Source organism: Physeter macrocephalus, chromosome 16 (assembly GCF_002837175.3).
Source record: "Physeter macrocephalus isolate SW-GA chromosome 16, ASM283717v5, whole genome shotgun sequence".
NCBI lineage: Eukaryota > Metazoa > Chordata > Mammalia > Artiodactyla > Physeteridae > Physeter > Physeter macrocephalus.
Window position 1 is genome coordinate 47,239,684 of NC_041229.1, and position 21,071 is coordinate 47,260,754.

The 21,071-nt window shown below is 42.5% G+C and overlaps 1 protein-coding gene across 4 annotated transcripts in view; it reads left to right on the forward strand.

Moving 5' to 3' along the window:
- The first annotated feature begins 254 nt into the window (after positions 1 to 254).
- Positions 255 to 21,071, forward strand: part of SYTL2 (synaptotagmin like 2) — a 101,360-nt gene continuing 80,543 nt past the window's right edge. For all 4 annotated transcript variants that reach the window (XM_024131742.3, XM_024131737.3, XM_055091431.1 and 1 more), the window contains exon 1: positions 255 to 355. The gene's annotated coding sequence lies outside the window, so the exon portion shown is untranslated. The remainder of the gene's footprint in view (positions 356 to 21,071) is intronic.

A 21,071-nucleotide genomic window follows, 5' to 3' on the forward strand; every position in this document is an offset into this window, starting at 1 on the left:
TAAAAGTTGTTGAGAAGGAAGCCAAGATGGGGAGCTAAGGGGGAGAGAAGAAACAGGAGGGGGGCGGGGAGGGGTGGGAGAAGGACTCGAGAGAGGGCTGGAGTCCAAGGCAGCTGAGGCCGGGCCGGGGCGGGGCGGGGCGCGGGGGCGGGCCGGGCGCGGGCGCAGAGCTATTGGCCCGTGCGTCCGGGAGTGGCCCCTGCGCGCCCGCCCGCCTCCCGACGGGGAGCCCGCACGCGCCTCCCATCGCTGACAGCGGCCGGGCGGCACCTGGACCGCAGGGCGAGCGAGCCGGGCAGAGCCGCCAGCACCCCGCCGGGGGAGAGGAGGCTCGCAGCGCCCAGTCCGGAGGAAGGTAACGCGCCGCACCGCGCTCGGTGTTGCGGGGTTTGCTCCAACCGGCCGGGGTCTGCGGCCAAGAGGACGAGGGAGGCGGCGAGAGGCTGTCAGCGCGCCCGGCTCTAGCCTCGACTAATCTGCCCACTCGCTGTGTTATCTCGGGCAACTTTCTTTCCCTCTCCGGGTCTGTGTTTCCTCCTCCGTTAAATGAGGGAGTTGGTGTTGAATGATGATGCTTTTCTGGACTTCTGAGTTCTAAAACGTGAACTTCGTTTTGACACCCGGCAAGCGCCCTTTCTCAGTTTCGCACTCCCTAAAGAGCAGGCTCCGCTGCCCAGGGGCCGGTCTCCAGGAAGCCGAGGTGCTTGGGTAGGCGGCGGTTCCGTGGGCTGTCGCGTTTCCTGGGGCTTTCGAGGACTGAGCCTGGGCTTGGGACTGGCTGCTGGGTGGCCCTGACTACAGAGTAACTGTCCCTAGATTGCTCAGGTGGAGTAAGGTAGGGCGTTAGGACCTATCTGCAGGTGGGGGGTTGGAAAGGGGGAGTTGGGTGCTGATGATTTCTACCTGGAAAATAAGCAGATTTGTTTTGGAGTTCTCCTCCTACACCCAGACCTTGTCCCGTGGTGAGTTATAAATTACAGGAATGAGATTTATTAGCTTTCAAAGTAGAAAACCAACTGTTTCAGCAGCTAGGACATAGGGCTCTCCCAGCATGTAGGAAGTGGGCCTCTCTCTCCGCAGCCATCCTCCTCCCTTTATAAATCCCCTTTGACTTTGAGGGGCTCCACTTCCTGCCTGAATGAAAAGTCCTCATTTTCATTGAGTGCTGGTTTGTGACCAGCAGCCTCCAGGGCTCTGGGCTCTGGGTTGAGATGGAAGCCTAGATAAGAACAGACTATGAATCACACTGTCAGCCTCTGCCATGCAAGGATGTGCAGAGGAAGCCCCATGGGGTTTCAGACAGACAGACAAACACTGGAAGGTGGGATGGATTCCAACTGCTGTTCAGCTTCCCGTCCCCTTCTTGGCAGCCATTCTCAGCTATGCAGCCAACTGTCAGGAGGATGGAGCAGCCACACAGAGGAGGGTGGTTGAAAGGAGCAGAGGACTTTGGTGGGTTTCTGTGGAAGGTCTCCAGCAATTCTCTCCCTTCTCTTTCCCTCAGCCCTTAGTGTGGGATCCAGGTGAAATTAGATTCCAGGGTCCATCAAAAGCAGCGGAGGAGGGGGGCAGGGCAGCGGCAATATCGACTTTTGGGGGGACACTTATGGGCCAGACACTCTTCTTTGCATGTAACACGTCCTTAGTTCTCACAAAGCCACGTGAGGGCTGGTATCCTGATATTTACCCTATTTTACAAATGAAAAACTGAGGCTCAGAAAGATGGCTTCCCTTAGTCACATAGCTAGTAAGTGGCAGATCTGGGATTCAAATCCAATCTCTCTGATTCTAAAACCTGTGTTCTTTTCCCTTTTTTGGTGCTCCTTGAGTAAGGGCAAGTTGGAATAGTGACAGCAAAAATGATTGTTACTGAGTTCTCATGAGGTGACAGACTCCATTCAGAGCACTCTAGAGGTGTTATGTCATTTATGATGCAGGCGTTTCAGTCATTCTGGAGGGGGCATCAGTGATGCCTTAGCCTCTCTCAAGCAGCAGTCCCATCCCAGAACGCCTGCCTGATCCCACCCAGCTGCTGGTGAGTGGGTTGGGTGAGGGCCCTGTTTGCTTTATCCTAGAGGTGGTTTGAGGTCTCATGAAAGATTGATTGTCCACAGCTGATCCGTTAGACCTGACCGTTGGCTTGTGAATGGTCCCACTATCCCCTAAGAGGCCTTTCTCAGGCTTCGCTCAATAAACATTTGTGGAATGAATGAATTAGCACCTTGTGCAGAGTGGCCTGCTGTCCTGAAGAAATGTGAGGCGGCCCCTGGGGTAGCCCGGGCCCTCACCATCCTCAGAACCCAGGATGCCAGGCCAGATAGTTCTCCCCTTCGGGCAAGGAAGGTAGGGTGAACTGTGCCCCTGTGGGCTTACAGATTTCCCTGGTCATGTGTTGGCTGCCACCTGTTTTATAAAGGAGCTTTTAAAGATAGTAGATGAAGACAAATTTGACTTTTTAAAAAAGTTAAAAGGAGAAGTGACTTAGTTTTAATCAGGTTTCTGCTCTCTCAAAAAGGGGGGGAAATAAGATGGTACTATTTGCCTTAGGGCTTCCCAAACTTCTCCATTAGAAGAGTCTCTAATAGCAAAAGAAGCCTGACAAGTGCTCCTGGGGGTTGGGTTATAGTTCAGATTGGCCCCAGCGAGCATGAAAATTGTTGTAAGGATTTATGCAGATTTTTTCATTTGATTGCATGTGTCTGTCAAATTTAGTTTTTCTGATAAGTATTTGTATATAGTCTTCCCCAAAATATTTGTGTAAAATTGGTGTCCTGGCATATTGCTTTATATTCTTGGGGGGCTGAGAGTACCCAAATGGAGAAACAGGGCAAAGGTTCTGGTCTGGGAGCTTTAAGTATTGTTTGCATTTTCTAGTCACTTGGTTCATAGTGATAGAGCTTCCCAGCCTTCTATGGTGATAACCTCTTTTCCCATTTTTCAGAGTGAAGAACATATTTAAAAAATAAAAACAATCATTGTTTTCCCTCCCCCCAGACTTATTAAGATATAAATGACATTGCATAAGTCTAGGGTGTACACATGATGATTTCATACATGTATATATCACTACTATTTTTCTTGTAGTGAGGACGTTTAAGATTTAGTCTCTTAGCAACTTTCAAGTAGGTAATACATACTATAGTCACTATGCTGTATATTAGATCCTAAGAACTTATTCATCTTATAACTGGAAATCTGTATGCTTTGACCAAGGTCTCCCTATTTTTCCCACTCCCCAGCCTTTGGCAATCATCGTTTTACTCTCTGTTTCTATGAGTTTAGCTTTTGTCAGATTCCACGTGTAAGTGATATCATTATTGTTTGTTTTCTTATTACCAAAACTATACCTATTAGTTGTAGAAAAATATAAAATACAGATTAGCATTAATAATAATACATCTGTACTCAGAAACAACTAATGCAAAACTTGGGATACAGCCTTCCAAATCTTTTCTCTGCATCTGTACGTTTAAAAAAAAAAAAAAGAACAAATGAATGTAACCCTTACTTTTGATTGTATTATTGTCAGGGCTGAGAGCCGTCTCAGGTTGCTTTTGAAAGAATGTTGAGAGTAAATCATGAATAATTAAAGACATCATAAAGGTTAACCCTGTTTGTGAACCCCAAAGTTCACCCCCTATAGTTCCCCTGTGTCATTTAGTTTCCAGCAGAAAGAAGTGCCCGCAGTGGGGCTGCTACTGAAGTTACGGGGTCAAGTTGTGCTCCTTGTTAAAGTGACTCAGGTATTTTAAATGTCTCAGATGTAACAAAAAGGTAGCTCTTCAGTGTTGTTGATGTGCAAAACGTGAGCAGAAAGTTCTAAAGCTGAAGAGCACAGTGAGGAGGAGAGAGCCTTAGATAAGGTCCTTGCTCCAACATTGCATTTTAGTACCTGTGTGACTTTGGGTAGCTTCTGTGAACCAGTTTTTCCTTCTGTAAATTGGAAATAATGACACCTACTTGATTTTTCTCCACCGAAGTGACTAGGAGGACCAAGTGGCAGGGTTTATTGTTTGTTACTTGAATCGCATGTCAGTGTGTTTGCAATTAAAAAAAAATTTAAAGGTAGAAAAAAACAGAAACATTGTCGGTCTTTATAAAAATGCTGAAATCTAACTCCTGGGCCTAACGTTAGTAGGACTTAATTATGATGCAGATGCTCTGTTGGATTCCTACTCTGTTTTCTTCAAAGAATATAGGATTCCTATGTGGCTGGCATCTCACTGATCTTCATCACAATCCTGAAGCGAAGAAAAGGACAGAAAAGTCCCATTTCACAGAATAAAAACAGGCTTGCCGTTCAAGGGAGCTGATCCTTTGCACAGGGAGTCCCAGAGCTCCTGAGGGCTGTCTCTAGCTGCCTAAAGCAAGGCAGAGGCACGCTGGGAGGAAGCAGTGAGAGCAGCCGGAAAGGTGATGATGTACCCCTGGGGGTACTCACCCAGCTCGGAGCAGCCCTGCGGAGAGTAATGGGCCCTGTATCGGGAGGCAGGTGGCTTGGCTTCTACTCCTATCTCACAGATAGGCTGTGAGCTCTGGGTTTAGTCATGTCCTCTCCCGGAGCCTTGGTTTTTTTTTTTTTTTTTTTTAAATCTATAGAGGGAGTTGGGCCAGATGAAGTTCTTTCCAGTCTTAAAAATCTATGATTCTGGGTCATTTTTCATTCACATTTGCCCAGATAAAAGTTTGGTAGAGAATCCAAATGAATCAGGTGTCAGAAAATGTTCCCACTTCCTGTTGCTTTCAGTGCCCCCTCATTATTTTCTAAGGGTCTCCCCAGCTGACTGCCCTCATGCAGAACACATGATCCATAGATCATTGAGGGGAGAGTTGTTTCTGCTCATCTGTTTGTTACTGTTAATCTAGAACATCCTCAGATTGTGGGAGGGAGAACTGCTTTGAGGCAACTTTTGGGAAGGTAGGTTGACAGAAGTATAATGAAAGCGGGTTATTTATGTTAATAAGGCTGTGTGTGTCACAAAGTACTCACTTCTGAAATCACTAAATACAGTACTTTTCTTTAGTGCCCACTGGGTATTGGTCCTGTGCTGGGACCCTCGCAGAACGTGAGAGAAGCCCACTCTAGAGTGGTTTAGAACCGTAGGCTAGGGCGAGGGAGGGAGAGAGAGAGGAGAGAGCGCCAGGTGTGGCTGGAACACCTTGGAGGTGAAAAGGCCAATTTGGGAAATGATTGAGGCTCTAAGGGCTTGGAATCTCTGGTTTAATTCTGCATCCAATTGCCTGGCACTCAATGGGAACTTAGTGTTTTCAATGAATTAATAAATGAACAAATGGAAAAATGAATGACTCACTCTTCTGAAATGAAGTCTATGCTGAAATGTGGTGTAATGATCCTCAGGTGGTTGCAGTGACTTTACATATGTGAAGTACTTACCACTTACAAAAACACGTTGCTATGCATTATCCTTCAAAATGATGATAGAGATTAAAGAAAGCCAAAATAAAAGCATTTCCTTATGTCATACTTTCTAGATATTTTGCAGCAACTAGTAGAACAGATTTGGTTTGTTATTCATAGATAAGTCTTCTTTCTATAAATGCATCAAGAAATATTTGAGAGGGGGGTATAAGACCTAGTAAACAATTCCACAAATTTGCATTGTGAGTTAGAGGGAGGAAGAAAGGCATTGCTTAACTTCTGAGTGAAATAGACATTCTTTTTTTCCCTTGTAGAGCATTGTTTTACTGTAACTCCTGGTGTAACTGACACCATCAGCTTCTGATTAGACAGATGTGTTTTGTGCTGCCATTACTCATGGCCACAGGCGCCTGGTCTGTCCTGCCACTGGCTGAGTCAGTTGGTTAAAACACAGGGCTCTGAGGCTGAGGGCATGGGCTGGATCCCAGGCCAAGCCAAGGCGCCCTGTCAGATCCATGCCTCAGCCACTCTGCCCTCTCGGCCAGCCATCTGCACTGGGAGGAAGACTGAACTCTGGCATGTGAGATTCTTTAGGGCAGAATCTTCACCACTGCTGGTTTTAGACTAATCATTTGAGTTTTAGAAATAAAGGGTCTGGCTCACAGACTTAGAAAATGAACTTATGGTTACCAGGGGGGAATGGTGAGGGGGACAGATAGACTGGGAGTTTGGGATTGACATGCACACACTGCTATATTTAAAATGGCTAACCAACAAGGACCTACTGTATAGCACAGGGAACTCTGCTTAATATTCTGTAATAACCTAAATGGGAAAAGAATTTGAAAAAGAATTAAAAAAAAAAAAAGAAATAAAGGGTCTGGGTTTTCCGTTTAATTCTTTGATTCTTTATAGAATGGATTCTGGGTTTTTTTAGGTCTGCCATCTTGGGACATGTTGAAGGGCGCATCCTGAGACCTTGGTTGTCCCCCAAGTCTGCAACTATCACCATAGCATATCACTTCCTCAATGTGTCTGTAAAATGGGAATGATCAGACCTGCCTCACAGTTTGTTCAGAGGATTAAATGAGGACGTATATTTAATGGTCATATATTTAACGTGGGGGGCTGATGCCCAAAGGTTAAAACCAGGCTAAAAACTTGTCCCTTATCTTGAAGGCAGCAAGGAACTAATGGAAGTGTCTCAGTATTGTGTGTGAAATAACTAGACTTTAGGACAGTAACACTGTCCAAAGTATGGAAGGTGGATTTGAGGTTGATCGAAGGCACGCTTGTTTGGACTTGTGCGAACAGATAAGATATTTTAAAGCTTTTGGTAAAAGGTACTTGTAGGAGCAGAGATGGTGCTGCTGTTTAATTCAAGACTTCTGGAGGAAGGTACACATGTGTTGGAAAATGGTGGCTCCATATACTAATTTATGGACTGGACCACACTGGAGATTAATTCCAAGATGATAACTATGCCTGCCTTGGAGTTAAGCATATTTACCTCTTTTAATAAGGACCCAGGTGTGCTTCTGGCAAAACGAATTAGGCTTGGACCCGGAAAGAATATGTAAGGCCCGTATTTCCAGAATTGAAGTTCTGGGAATTGTTGACACCCAGCACGTGCTGAATTTGGTTCGCGCTTTGCAGAATTTCTCGTGCTCAGGAGGCACTGCTGCGGTTAGCAGTCTCTGAGTTTCCTGGCGGGGGAGGAGCAGGGAGGCGTGGGCCACAAAACTCTAATCTGTGGGCAAATCGCAAGAAACTGAGCGGCCCTTTTCCCCAAGCCGTCAGCGTCAGACACAAGTACACACAAGTGTGTGTTTGTATGTTTTGGGGCCTGTGTTCCTGTTTCCCTGAGTGTTGTCGGCTTTATCCAGACCAACGGGAAAACCTGACATGTACCCAGAGTTCCTCAGGGAAGAGCCCCTGGGGAGATCAGCCTCCTTTGCTAGAGTTGCCTAGATGTGGAGAGGATCACCTGTTTCTCACATGAACTGGGTGGTGGCCCGAGCCAAGGGTGTGAGGAGATTTGGCTCCACCTGTCAGAAGCTTCCGGGAACAGATGTTCGTGGAATGGAGCACAGGTGTTTGCTTGGTGTGTGAGGAATTGCGGATGGAGTGGACGTGCTCCCTTTTTCCCTTCTCTGGTAACCTTTCCCCATGATCACTCTCTGAGTCATCGGGAACTGAAAGCTAGTCTCAGGCTGACAGGTGGAACACAGGGAGCAAGATGTACCCTTTAACCTCCTGGAGGCACCTCACCTTGGGCTTTTGGAATGTGAGACCTCTGAACCTGTCTTCCTCACGTGCCAAGCCCCAGGTCCTTCTCAGTGGGTTAATCAAGTGGAGGAGGAATCCTTTGATGGATTCGGCTTTGGTCTCTCTCCTTTGAGACCACAGGCACCAAGACACATGAGCTGTGGGTGGGAATGGTCAGCTCTTTGAAGGGTGTGTTTGTTAGCTTCACTACCTATAGGTACAATGACCACGTGTTGAAGTTTAGTTTTATATTTAAGTATAGTATGACTGGTTGATCTTTGGTGAAATTTTGTCGCTACTCTTTTTAAACTATTATTAAACAGCGAACGTTTGTTGATAAAGGGGCAGCATGCTCTGGGGGGAAGAATGTCAGACTTAGAGACAAGAGTTAGTTCATTCAATAAATACTCAGTGTTTACTGTGTGTGCCAGAAATTGTTTTAGGCTCAGAGTCCAGTGGGGAAAGCAGATGTCTATAATTACACATGGTGTGATGTTAATAGTCAGATGTGAGTATAGAGGGAGGTGGGGTGGTGAGAAGAAAAAGGGAGCAAGTGCCAAGGGCTTCCTGGAAGAGGTGACACTTGAGAGGAGACTTGAGGGATGAATGGGGATCAGAAAGTTAAGAGGGGCAGGAAATAGTGTGGCGGGCACAGTTTCACGTTCAAGGCAAGGTTGGCAGGAACTGAGGCCAGGAAGGTAGCGAGTGGGCTGAACATGGAGAGCTTTGTAAATCTCATTAAGGAGACTGGTCTTTATAAAAGCCTAACTTGTATTCTGCACTGTGTGAAAATTGGGCAAGTATTTCCTCTCTGAGCCTCAGTTTCCTTATTAGTAATATGGAGATGATAATGATTGCCTGGCTTTATCTCATGACATTAAAGTGAGACTGAAGATAATAATAGTGGCCAGCAATTCCTAAACACTCACTATGTGCCAGACAGACTTTGCATTAAGCTCTTTACATGAATTAACTCACTGAATCCTCACCACAACTTTATGAGATAGGTACTATTATTGAGCCCATTTTATAGATGGGAAATCAGAGGCATAGAAGTTAAGTAACTTGTCTCAGATCAGAAAGCTAATACATGGTGGAGTCAGGATCTGAACCGAGGCACTCTGGCCCCTCTGAGAGCACTTCTCAGTAGTGTGCACGTGTGTGTGCATGTGTGTGCATGCTTATGTTTATAGTGCTATCTCTCTGTCAAGCTTAAGAGCCTAGTTATGTTTGCTTGAGCCAGAAGAAATGCATAGCTCTTGACTTGCTGTGTGTAGTGTTTGGCTTCTCCTCTGCTACAGCTGAGCCTCTAAGCTGGCTTCCTCCACATTTGCCATTCAAGTCGCCACCTCCTTCCTGAGCACTGGTTCCTCATCTCCATCAGAGTTCTAGACAGAGCCACTGAATTTTCTGCCCTGCTATTAGTTTTTACCTTTAACCTGGCTGCCCTTCCAGGCACTTCTGGTTGAATGCACTAATCCCGCAGTTGACTTAAGAACTTTGAGTCTTGTTTGATTCCTGCATCTCCTGAGGAGCATTGTTACTGCTTCCTTCTCAATGTTGTTCCCAAATGACATTTATATTTCACCTCTTTGCACCTTCTAGCTCTCTGCGGCTTTTGTGAGATCTACGGCAAAAGCCCTGGTCCTTTTGATTATAGTGACTCCTCTCATTCATGCTAAAGTAACATGTTTAGAAAAGTAAAAAAACCTCACACACAGACTCTCCCCTATTACGCACTGCATACAACACAATCTCCTTAGTTTGACATTTGAGACCTGTGTTTTAGATTCATATCTTCCACTATCCCCTTCTATGAACTCAGTCTTCCATTCAAACTGTATGCCCCTTTCCCTATAGCAGCCTCCGTGCACGGTTTACATAGCTTCCTGTCTGTGCCTGGAACGATACTTTTATTCCCCTTCTTGAGCTCTTCCCTGCCCTGCCACTTACTCACACATCTTACCTGTTCCTAAAACTGCAGCTCTGTGGTAATTCTTACCAAAACCTTCCTGGTTCATCACAGCAGGAAGTTTCTCTCCCTTCTTTAACTGGTTTAGTGTTTGTCTTATACCTCTTTTATGGTCGTCATCGCATACCACCTTGTGTTAATGCTCTTTGTGTACTCATCTTATCGTCCCTATTGGTCTGAAATTTCTTAGAGGGCAGGCACTTATTATTATTTCCTTATTGCCTGGAGCCCAGCAGGCTGACACAGTACAAATGTGCTGAATGAATATATTATGAAGCACTGAGTTATATTCACTATCATTTTTTTTAATACGAATTTCAATATGTCAATTGGCTATAAGAATTTAGTGGTCAGAGGGCAGTTATTAATTAGATATTTGGGTTTTTGTTTTGTGTGTGCGGTAAGGGATTAACATAGTGAGCCTGAGACTGCTTGTCCTTAGAAACGCCTGCTTGCAAGGTTGGTCCTTGACTGGTATCTGGGAACTTGGATTGCAGAAGGGTTCCCACCACTCTAAATGATATCAGTAGCTCACTGTATCTAAAGTGTGCAAACAATGCAGTTTATGCTGAGCACCTGATTTCCTTCTGGGAGTCTGGAATTTGGGTACATGGCGGGCAGGGGGTATCTACAAGACCAGTCCCCAGTAAAAACCCCTGGACGCTGACTCTCTAATGAGCTTCCATGGTTGTTAACATTTCACACATGTTGTCACAACTTGTGTGTATGACTCAGCTGAGATAGGCCTCTTTGAAGCCCCTGCCTGGTTTTCCCCAGACTTCACCCCATCTACCTTTTTTCCTTGCTGATTTTGCTTTGTATTCTTTCACTGTAATAAATCATGGCTGTATGATTGTATGCTGTCCTATGAGTCCTGCCACTGAACCATCAGAAATCTGGGGCTGGTCTTGGGGATCCACTCAACACACCATGAAATGCCACAAATGCAGACCCAATCCTTTTTTTTCTTTTTTCTTTTAGCTAAGACTTCAGAGTTATTAAAGTTTTGGAGAGGTTATTGGTCCTCACATAAGAGAAGAGCCCAGTTCTTAAGACTATATGCATATGGGCATGTGAATGAACATAATGCTCTGCGAGATAAAGCTGATGCCTTCTCCACTGCTCTCTGTAAAATTTGGGTGAGAAAGAGCTATTGGAGGAGGCTTGGTTTGATTTTTCATAACATCTCAAGTACTTTCAGAGCCCTAAAAATATTAGTTATCAGAACTAGGCTGTTAGAAAAACTAGGGGCAGTATTAGCCTGGGATCCACCCATTCTTATTGTTCCTCTAAATCAGGAGTTGAGTTTCTTGGGACATTTTTCCTGCCTGAAAATAAGGGTTGGGTAGGGCATCCATAATGTTGAGATTCTATTGTGTCGGACATCAGCTAGGTGTTTAACATGAATCATTTCCTTTAATCCTCACAAAGATGGTCAAAGGTAGGAATTTTAAGCTGTACAAATATAGTTAAGGAAAATGAAACTTAGAAGAAGTGAAATACTTGTCAAGAGTCGTACAGCTAGTGAGTGGTAACCCTGGAATTCAAGCCTAGGTCCAAACTCCCAAGTCAGTGCTCTTTTTTTTTTTTTTTTTTTTTTTTTTTCCCATTGTGCTGCCTGAACACAATGGTGTGACTTCATAAAATAATTAATAATCAGTCACTATATCAGCTCTTTTACAAGTGGCTAAGCCTTACCTGGGCCTCAGTAAATGTTAAGTTTTGAGAAGTTTTATCTTCTGGTGCCTAGCTGGAAGGTTTAGAGAAGGAGGAAGTTTCCCTGGCAATGGTGGCTTCTGTGCCTGCCCTAGGCTGTGTATTGCCTTTCCAGGGTCCTGGCTGTATTCACAGGCCCAAGAGTGTGCTGCAGTCCATGAGTGGGTGGAGGCAGGAATGGCCTGCTCTGTCATTTTGTCAGTTTCAGAGCAAGTGTGCCTGAAGTCTTTCTTCCTGATAATCTTGGATAAAAACTTATCTGGGAACAATCTGCTTTATGAAATTTGAAAGTAAATGGAGAGTTGTTTTTTTTTTTTTTTTTAAAGAATAGAACTATAAGGAGGAAAATAGAAATAGGTGATTTGGGGTGCCCTCTTCTATTCTTATTAGTTTCATCCTAGGAAATGTTTTTATACCACATTGCTTTTAGATGATAAGCATATTTCAGTAAGGAAACAAGGCCTTGGGCTCCACAGAGTGCAGTGGGAAGTGCTGGGTATGAGCAAATAAATTTAGCATCCGGTACAGGGCCCAGCACAGACTAGGTACACAATGAACATTTGTTGAATAAATGCAACTGGGGGTAAGTGTCTTACCTCTTTTGCTGCCCAAGGACAGAGTAACTTGGGTCCCAGTTCCCATTAGTGTGCTCCTGCTGAGGAAGGGAAGATTCACTTTTTTTTAGATCAGATGTTGAACCTGGGGCCAGGCCATCATCATTGCAGAGAATGAAATGCAAATGGTTTCTCCTTGGTGGGATGAGATTTTATTTGTGATGCTGAGACTAGATTTAGTGGTGGAGGTAGTAATAATAACAGCTAGTACTTAGGTAGTGTTTATTATGCGAGACTAAATGCTTTACACATACAAACCCATCTAATCCTCACATCATACCTTTAAGTAGATATTTTACCAATGAGGAAGCTGAAATACAGAGAGACTAAGTAACTTGCCCAAGGTCACATATAAGTGGTAATTCTGAAATGTAAATGTGGATACCAAAGAGCAGCCACAGTATTTCTCTTTTTGTGACTGGCTTATTTCACTTAGCATAATGTCCTCAAAGATCTCCCATATTGTAGCATATGTCAAAATTTCCTTCCTTTTTAAGGGCCAGTAATATTCCGTTATATGTATATACCACATTTTGTTTAGCCATTCATCTATCAATGGATATTTGTGTTGCTTCCACTTTTTAGCTGTTGTGAAAAATGCTGCTGTGAACATGGGTGTATAAATATCTCTTCAAGACCTTGCTTTCAGTTCTTTTGGGTATGTACCCAGAAGTGGAATTGCTGGATCATATGATAATTCTACTTTTAATTTTTTGAGGAATTGCCGTATTGTTTTCCACAGAGGTTGTACCACTTTGCACTCCCATCAACTCTGCACAAGGGTTCTAATTTCTCCACATCCTTGCCAACACTTGCTATTTTCTGTTTTTTTTTTCTTTCATAGTAGCCATCCTAATGGATGTGAGATGGTAGCTCATTGCAGTTTTGATCTGCATTTCCCTAGTGATTAGTGATGTCAGGTATCTTTTCATGTGCTTATTGGACATTTGTATATCTTCTTTGGAGAAACATCAAGTCTTTTGCCCATTTTTAATTGGGTTGGTTTTTTTGTTGCGTTTTAGGAGTTCTCTATAACTTTTGGATATTAATTCTTTATCAGATATATGTGATTTTCAAATTTTTTTCATTCTGTGGGGTGCCTTTTTACTCTGTTGATAGTGTTTGCATGCACAAAACTTTAAAATTTTCATGAATTCCAATTTATCTATTTTTTTCTTTTGCTGCCTGTGCCTTTGGTGTCATAGTCAAGAAGTCACTGCCAAATCCAATGTCATGAAGCTTTTGCCCTATGTTTTCTTCTAAGAATTGTATGTTTTAGGTCTTATATTTAGGTCTTTGATCCATTTTAAGTTAATTTTTGTATATGGTGTTAGGTAAAGGGCCAACTTCATTATTTTGCATGTGGATATCCAGTTTTATCAGCATTATTTATTGAAAAGACTGTCCTTTTTCCATTGAGTGGTCTTGGCACCCTTGTCAAAAATCATTTGAGGGAACCTAGGCATTTTGAAAGGCCATCTAGTTCTTGCTATTTCTTTGCTTTATTTATTAAAAGAATAGAACAGATGAAAGGCTTCTCTTTCCATGAATTCCTGGAGCAATTTCTGGAAATTCTGCTTTTCTTTTAGGTCTATAGAAACCTTAAACAATATTTTAAATTTTTATCAGAAAGAAATGAAAGTTCATGTTTGAGTCTTTTCATCCTTTTCCCCCTAACATAATGTTGTTTTTTTCTTCCCTCAAATACCAGGCAAATAGTAGAAATCAAGTTCAAACAAGCAGGAAAGACTTTATAAACTCAAGCTCCCCCACTGGGAGACCAGTTCATGGAGAAACATGATGACCAGTTGGGAATTCGGATTCTTTTAAGTTTTTTGATATGAAAGTCTATTCTGTGACCTTGAGGAAATGGGAGATTTTATTGCTTGTTCTGTTGTCCTTTAGAGTTGAATGTGCATTTTTGAGTCATTGGAGCATGGGGCTTGAGGAACTGTGAGCTCTTTTCTCTAATGAGTTTCATAGCATCATTAATTAAAGATGGCAAAGCGTTAACTTCTCATTTGGACATGTTTCCAGTTGTGCTGGACTTGTTTTTCAGACCACATAGTTATTTGTAATTAAATATTTTGCGGTGTTCATATTTGCATTGAGGGAGCCTACTGACCAAAACAAAGTGGAAATGCAATTGCTTGCCAGATTCCAGACACAGATCCTCCAACCTTTTTTGGGTAATAGGATTTTTCATTTGTGCAGAACTAAATAATATGACAGCTGTGAGGCCTTAACCATGGAAATGCCTATTTATTTGCCTGTTGGAACAATTTCCATGACAGAAAGTGTTGAGAGCATGCCCTTGATTTTTAAGGACAGGTTTATAAAAACATCACTTATGAGATATATCAGCTTACATTTCATGGATGTTTTCAAAATTTGATGTGGCTGAAACTTTTCTCCATGTCTGTCTCTTGGAGAAAGTTTCTAATTCAAAATCCTTGAAGAGAAAATAGAAAACTGCTCATCTCTAAAACATAGAATTTGATTAATAACAGTTCTCAAATTACTTTCTTCCTTATAGGTATTTGTATTTTGTAATGAAACTGGGCAGGTGGAGGAGCAGTTTATTAACAAACAATTAGCTTTTGTGGTTACTTCTCTTGTGAAATCATTTTGATTCTTTGGTTTATTTATTTGGTTTCTAAAAGATAGTTGTTTGAGGAGGAGGAAAAATCCTTCTGGAAACTTCAAGGTACTTAAAGTGACACATTTCATAGGAGCCCCATTTGGTGATGGTTTGCATTAAATGGACTAGAAAGTTAAGCTACAGGTTAAGAGAGAAATGAGCAGCCCTGACTGAGAATAGAACACAGAAGGGCAAGGGACATGTAGCTGACAATGGCCTCCACTGCCCTGTCAGGTAACCCTTTCTGATCTATCCCAGAAGGGTCTGAGGGAGCTCTATTGGTAGAGCACAGGGTCACCCCTAACTTGAAGAGGTTAGAGGCTGGGTTGGTGTCATATTTTCCCTGGTGAGTTGTGTCTTTTTCAATGATTCAGAGTCCAATCTATAGAACAACGGGCTTTCGCTGAAGCAGGCTATACCTCACATCGGACCTTGCTCATCTGGCTTCTTTTGACTCATACTGGGTACATACCCAAATTTAGCACATAATAATTATCTTTCCTATAGAATTCACCAGTTACATACTGTGTGTAGTTTCGATCTCAGCTAGACTGTCAGCATGTCAAGGTTATTCATCCCTTTTTCCTGCAGCTTTTGTATTCCTGTAACAGATGGTAGGATTCCCAGGGAATGAAGTTGAGAGTTATGTGTCTTTCTCAATTTCAAGAAATTGAGAAAGCAAACAGCTATTTGCTGCATGTATTCCCTTATTTATGGGCTCAAAGTTTAGCTATATGACTCCACATGAGTTACTCCCAACATCTTGCTAACCACACGACTTAAGCCAGAAGAGAGGGATTGAAGTGGGCACACATGAGAGACTTCAAGTATGTATTTGAAGAGCTGTTGTAGGCTTGTTGGAAAACAGCTGTTTGCTGTGTCCACAGTGGACGTGCAAAAGGGAACAGATGGCAGATTAGATGGTAAAAATTTAGATGATAAAGGGCTGGTCCACCTTTAGGATAGGAAAGGAACTTAGAAGTTGTCTATCCCAGTCTTTATTCTACAGATGAGGAAACTGAGGCAAAGGCAGGTTGAATGATGAATCCAGGCTCACAAAGCTACTGAGTAGCACAGTCAGTGTTGAATTAATGTCTTGAGGCTTGCCGTTTTCCCATAATCCCAAAACAGGCTTGCTGTTTTCCCATAATCCTCTACTCCCAATCTTTAATCATTGCAAACGCTGTGACTAGATGCTTAAGTGCTCTACCCAGCAAAACTGAGGTCTCTTCCTTCTGGATTTTTTTTTTAATTTAAAAGGCTAGATGACCATCTTCCTGGTGGAGGGGGTGTGCAAGTAAAGTCCAGAAAAAAGAATATTTTCTGGAGGTCACTGTGAGCCAGTATACTTACTGAGAGTTCTTTGTTTTAGAAGATGCACATTTGTACACATGTACCATTTCTGTGCCACGCCATACTTTATCTCTTCACCCTGAAGTAGTTTCTAGGGCATTTGGTTTTCCCTTATGCTGTGGAATGGTGATGGGGCAGGAGCTGCTAACATCCTACGGCACATGCCAGTTTCCCTAAATAGAAGGCAAGCAAGAATCCTCAAGCTGGGTTTTTACATCTAATAAGTGAGAGCCCAGGGATCAGAGGAAGCTGCTGGGAGGCTGTCCTTGAAATGCAGATGAATTTAGAATGAAAGAGAAAGCACAGTGTTTGGCATGTAGTTGTCACTTAAGAAATAATTATTGAACAAATGAATTATGGTGCTTCTCTTTCTTCCCTTGTAATTACAGAGCTGGAAGGGAACTTCAAGACAAATTCAGCTCAACCTTTTCATTTTATGGGATGAGACAAGTGAAGGCTAGTGATTTGCCCAAAGTCTCACAGCTAGTTAGGGACTGTGCTGGGGCCAGGCACATGTCATTCTCTGTCTTGATATTATATTACGTTGAACCAAGTGAAATTGTCATTTCTGTGGATCAGAACATTTGCATATTGGCAATTTTGTGTGGTTCCGCCTAATATGTTTGAAGGACCAATACTAAGTATACTTTCTTCTCAGTAATAGCAATAACAACCTTGGCCTTCTCTGTAAAACAAGCCCAGAGCAGTGTAGCTTAGTGTGAAGATCAAGAATACTGGTTCTGAATCAGATGATCCTGGGTTCATATCCTTGGTCTTTCTAAGCTGAAGTTTCCTCATCTATGAAATAGAAAAAATATTATGCACATCACTCTTCAGATTGTTTTAAAGGTTAAATGAACTGATTCTTTGAAAGGCTTAGTATATAGTGCCTGGCACATAGTAATTACTTAATGAGGATATGCTATTATTCATTGCATTAATAAGGAAGAGAATAGAACTCATAAAGTTTTAAAGATTTTTAATCCTTCTAGACAGCACATTCATTTTTTTTTCTCTGAAATCTGTGGGTTATGCCATACGTTTGTTGTCTAACTTGGACATATCTTTATATTCTATTTCATACACTTCTGCTGGTTATAGGGAATATGCTTGGAATGATGTTCTTTTTTTAAGACCTTGGCTTTGACAAAACGTGCTGTTGTTCCATGCAAGATCATCATGGTAGAAGTAAAGCAAACATGTGTGAATATGCAAAATTAGACCAGGATCTCCATTAAGGGACGGGGTCTCTTCTGTAACAGTCATGCATGATTCCTCCTCAGTTTCTATCTGAGGCCAGGTGCATAGTCAGGGCACAGAATGACTGACCAACCGACTAAGTATATTCTTTTAAAACCTGGACCCTGGAACTATATCCAGTGTTTGTCCATCTCTGTCTTATGGGTCAGCAAATATCTCCACTGCCTGGGCTTGGAAACAGCCATGTGTAAAGTATTTCTCATAGAACTCTTCATAACCCAGTGACACATCCAGAGCAAATATGTTTTCAGACAGCTGCATACTTAGGGGAAAAGTTATCACCCTCTGGGTAAGAATGGACTAAGGCACTCCCAGCCCTGAGAAGGAAGCAGTAGACTTACCCTGAAAACAAATACTTCCCTGGCAGAGAAAATAAACAGAAGCCCTTTCTCCTTCTCTTCAGTACCACCAGCCCACTATTCTTAGGGATCGTAGACTTTTGGGGTGTCTTGCCCTAGTGTCTATGCTGCCTTTGGACAGGACCAAGGCATGAAACCAAGGGGAGGAGGCCATGCCCAAGATAAGCCTTCTTCCACAGTGATTTGCAGGGAGGGGTACTTGCGGTGCACTGTCCTAACAGCTACCAGTAAATTCCCTTGTCAGCTTCCACTTGAACTGGTCTCCTCCCATTTCTCCATCCCCTATCTCTATTTACTTTGCACACATTATTTTTGCCATTGTAAATGGAAGTAAAGTTCGATCTTTAGAGAAACGTGCTACATGAATAAAACACTATTTATTGAAAAGGCATAAACTTACTAGGAATTGGCCACCATTTTGCAAAAATAAGCAGTATCCCCCATTTTACAAATGGGAAAACTGAGGTTCAGAGAAATTAGCTGGCACAAGATCACACAGCAAATAATCAATGCGGCTACTACTGCAGCCTCAGTGGGAGGTGATCTTTAACCTCACTGTAGGCCTGTAAGGCTGGGGTGGGGAGCACAGCTTTTACAGGCCTTTCAGAATTGAGAAAATTGGAACAAAAGGACTGTGAATTACTGGTTTACCCAGCCCTACTATAAGGAGTAGAAAATGTATACATTCCTTCATTCACATATTTATTAAAACCACTTTTATTCAGTCTCTGCTCTTGGTTCAACATTGTGCTAGGCACTGAGAGGGTATCAAAAAGGTAGAGAACATGGGTCCCATCACAGGAGCTTTTATCCTATAAGGAGATAAGAGTCTGGAAACACCTGTCCTTAATGTAAGAAGAGGAGTTTGAATATGGGATAAAAACGGTCGGTGCATTTAGAGGCGGGAGAGATCTATGTAGGTGGTGAGGAAAGATTTCATGTGTTAAACATTCAGTCTCAAATGGTGGTGCTTATGGTGGCAGAGGAGAGATTTCTTAAGATTTTAAAAAAACTTTTAAGATAATTGTAGATTCTTATATAGTTGTAAGAAATAATACAGAGAGACCTGTGTACGCTTTACCCGGTTTCCCTCAATGGTAACATCTTGCACAACTATAGTATAATAATCACAACTAGGATAATGACATCAATACAATTCAGATAGCCTCAGTATTACATGTACTCACGTGTGTGAGCACAGAGTGCTCACCTGGGTGTGTTAAGTGCTGTACAATTTTATCACGTGTATCCACCACTATCAAGATGCTGATCAGTTCCATCCCCACAAGGATCTCTCCCTTTATCCTTTTACAACCATCTCCATCTTCCTCTTGCCTCCTTTATCCCCATTCCCAACCCCTGGCAACCACTCTTCTGTTCTCCATTTCTATAATCTTGCCATTTCAAGAATGTCACGTAGATGGAATGGTAGAGTGTATAACCTTTGGGATTGGCTATTTTTTTACAGTTAGCATAATTCCCTTAAGATTCATCCAAGTTGTTGTGTGTATCTATAGTTTGTTCTTTTTATTTCTTAGTAGTATCCCATGGTATGGATATACTGCAGTTTAACTCTTCACCTCTTGAAGGGCATCAGGATTATTCCTAATTTCTGGCTATTACAAATAAAGCTGCTATGAGCAAGATTTTTTTTTTACACTACTTATGTAGCATAGTTGGGTCTAACCTCAGGCAGAGCATGAAGTGGGAGTCACTGTCGTGCCTTCCCTGGGGAAATTTTGTTCTTTCATTTAGCACTCATTCAGTGAGTACTTTTTTGAGCTAAGCATTATACTACTTACATTCTACTAAGAAGTAGGTGAATGAAAATTACCTTTGTTGACTCTTGGACTTCAGTGGCCCTGCGGCTCTCAGTATATGGCTTCTTTGGAAAATCAAGCTGGAAGTCCAGGGTGTGGACCTCGTTAAGCTCCTGTGGACTCTGACAGGCCTCAAGAATTCAATTTTCAGGGTTTTACTCTCTGAATTCTCCTGGACCAAGTCAGACTTTCTGTAGCATTTAATGATTAAAAATTTAATTGAAATCTTACCAGTCAGCCTTTGGAATTCTTTTGGAAACAGAAGAATAGAAGAAGTTTTTGCAGAAATTGTTTACAAATCTGCTCTTCCTTAAAAACAAAAGTTAAAAAATGGGACCTAATCAAACTTATAAGCTTTTGCACAGCAAAGGAAACCAAAAAAAAAAGACAACTTACACAATGGAAGAAAATATTTGCAAATGATGCGACCCACAAGGGCTTAATCTCCAAAATATACGAACAGCTCATACAATTCAACAACAAAAAAACAACCCAATAAAAAATGGTCAGAAGACTGTAATAGATATTTCTCCAAAGAAGACATACAGATGGCCAGTAGGCAGATGAAAAGATGCTCAACACCACTAATCATTAGAGAAATGCAAATCAAAACTACAATGAGGCATCACCTCACACCAGTCAGAATGGCCATAATTAAAAAGTCTACAAATAACAAATGCTGGGGAGGGTGTGGAGAAAAGGAAACCCTCCTACGCGGTTGGTGGGAATGTAAGGTGGTGCAGGCACTATGGAAAACAGTATGGATGTTCCTCAGAAAACTAAAAATAAAATTACCATATGATCCAGCAATCCCACTCCTGGGCATATACCCAGACAAAACCTCAAAAAACTAACCATAGAACTACCATATGATCCAACAATTCCACTCCTGGGTATATAAATGAGAAAAACAAAAACAATAATTTGAAGAGACACATGCTCCCCTGTGTCCATAGCAGCATTATTTACAACTGCCAATATATGGAAGCAACCTAAGTGTCCATTGACAGATGAATGGATAAAGAAAGTATGGTATATACGTACAATGAAATACTACTCAGCCTTAAAAAAGAATGAAAGAGGACTTCCCTGGTGGCGCAGTGGTTGAGAGTCCGCCTGCCGATACAGGGGACGCGGGTTCGTGCCCCGGTCTGGGAAGATCCCACGTGCCGCGGAGTGGCTGGGCCCGTGAGCCATGGCCGTTGAGCCTGCGCGTCCAGAGCCTGTGCTCCACAACAGGAGAGGCCGCAGCAGTGAGACACCCGCGTACCGCAAAAAAAAAAAAAAAAAAAAAAGAATGAAATAATGCCATTTGCAGCAACATGGATGCAACTAGAGATTATCATACTAAGTAAGTCAGAAAGAGAAAGACAAATACCATATGATGTCATTTATATGTGGAATCTAAAATATGGCACAAATAAACCTATCTACAAAACAGAAACAGATTCACAGACATAGAGATCAGACCTGTGGTTGCCAAGGGGGAGGAGGGAAGGGAGAGGGATGGACTGGGAGTTTGGGGTTGGTAGATGCAAACTATTACCCTTAGAATGGATAAATAATAAGGTCCTACTGTAGAGCACAGGGAACTATATCCAGTCTCCTGGGATAAACCATAATGAAAAAGAATATTTTTTAAAAAAGAGTGTGTGTGTGTGTGTGTATATACACACACACACACACAC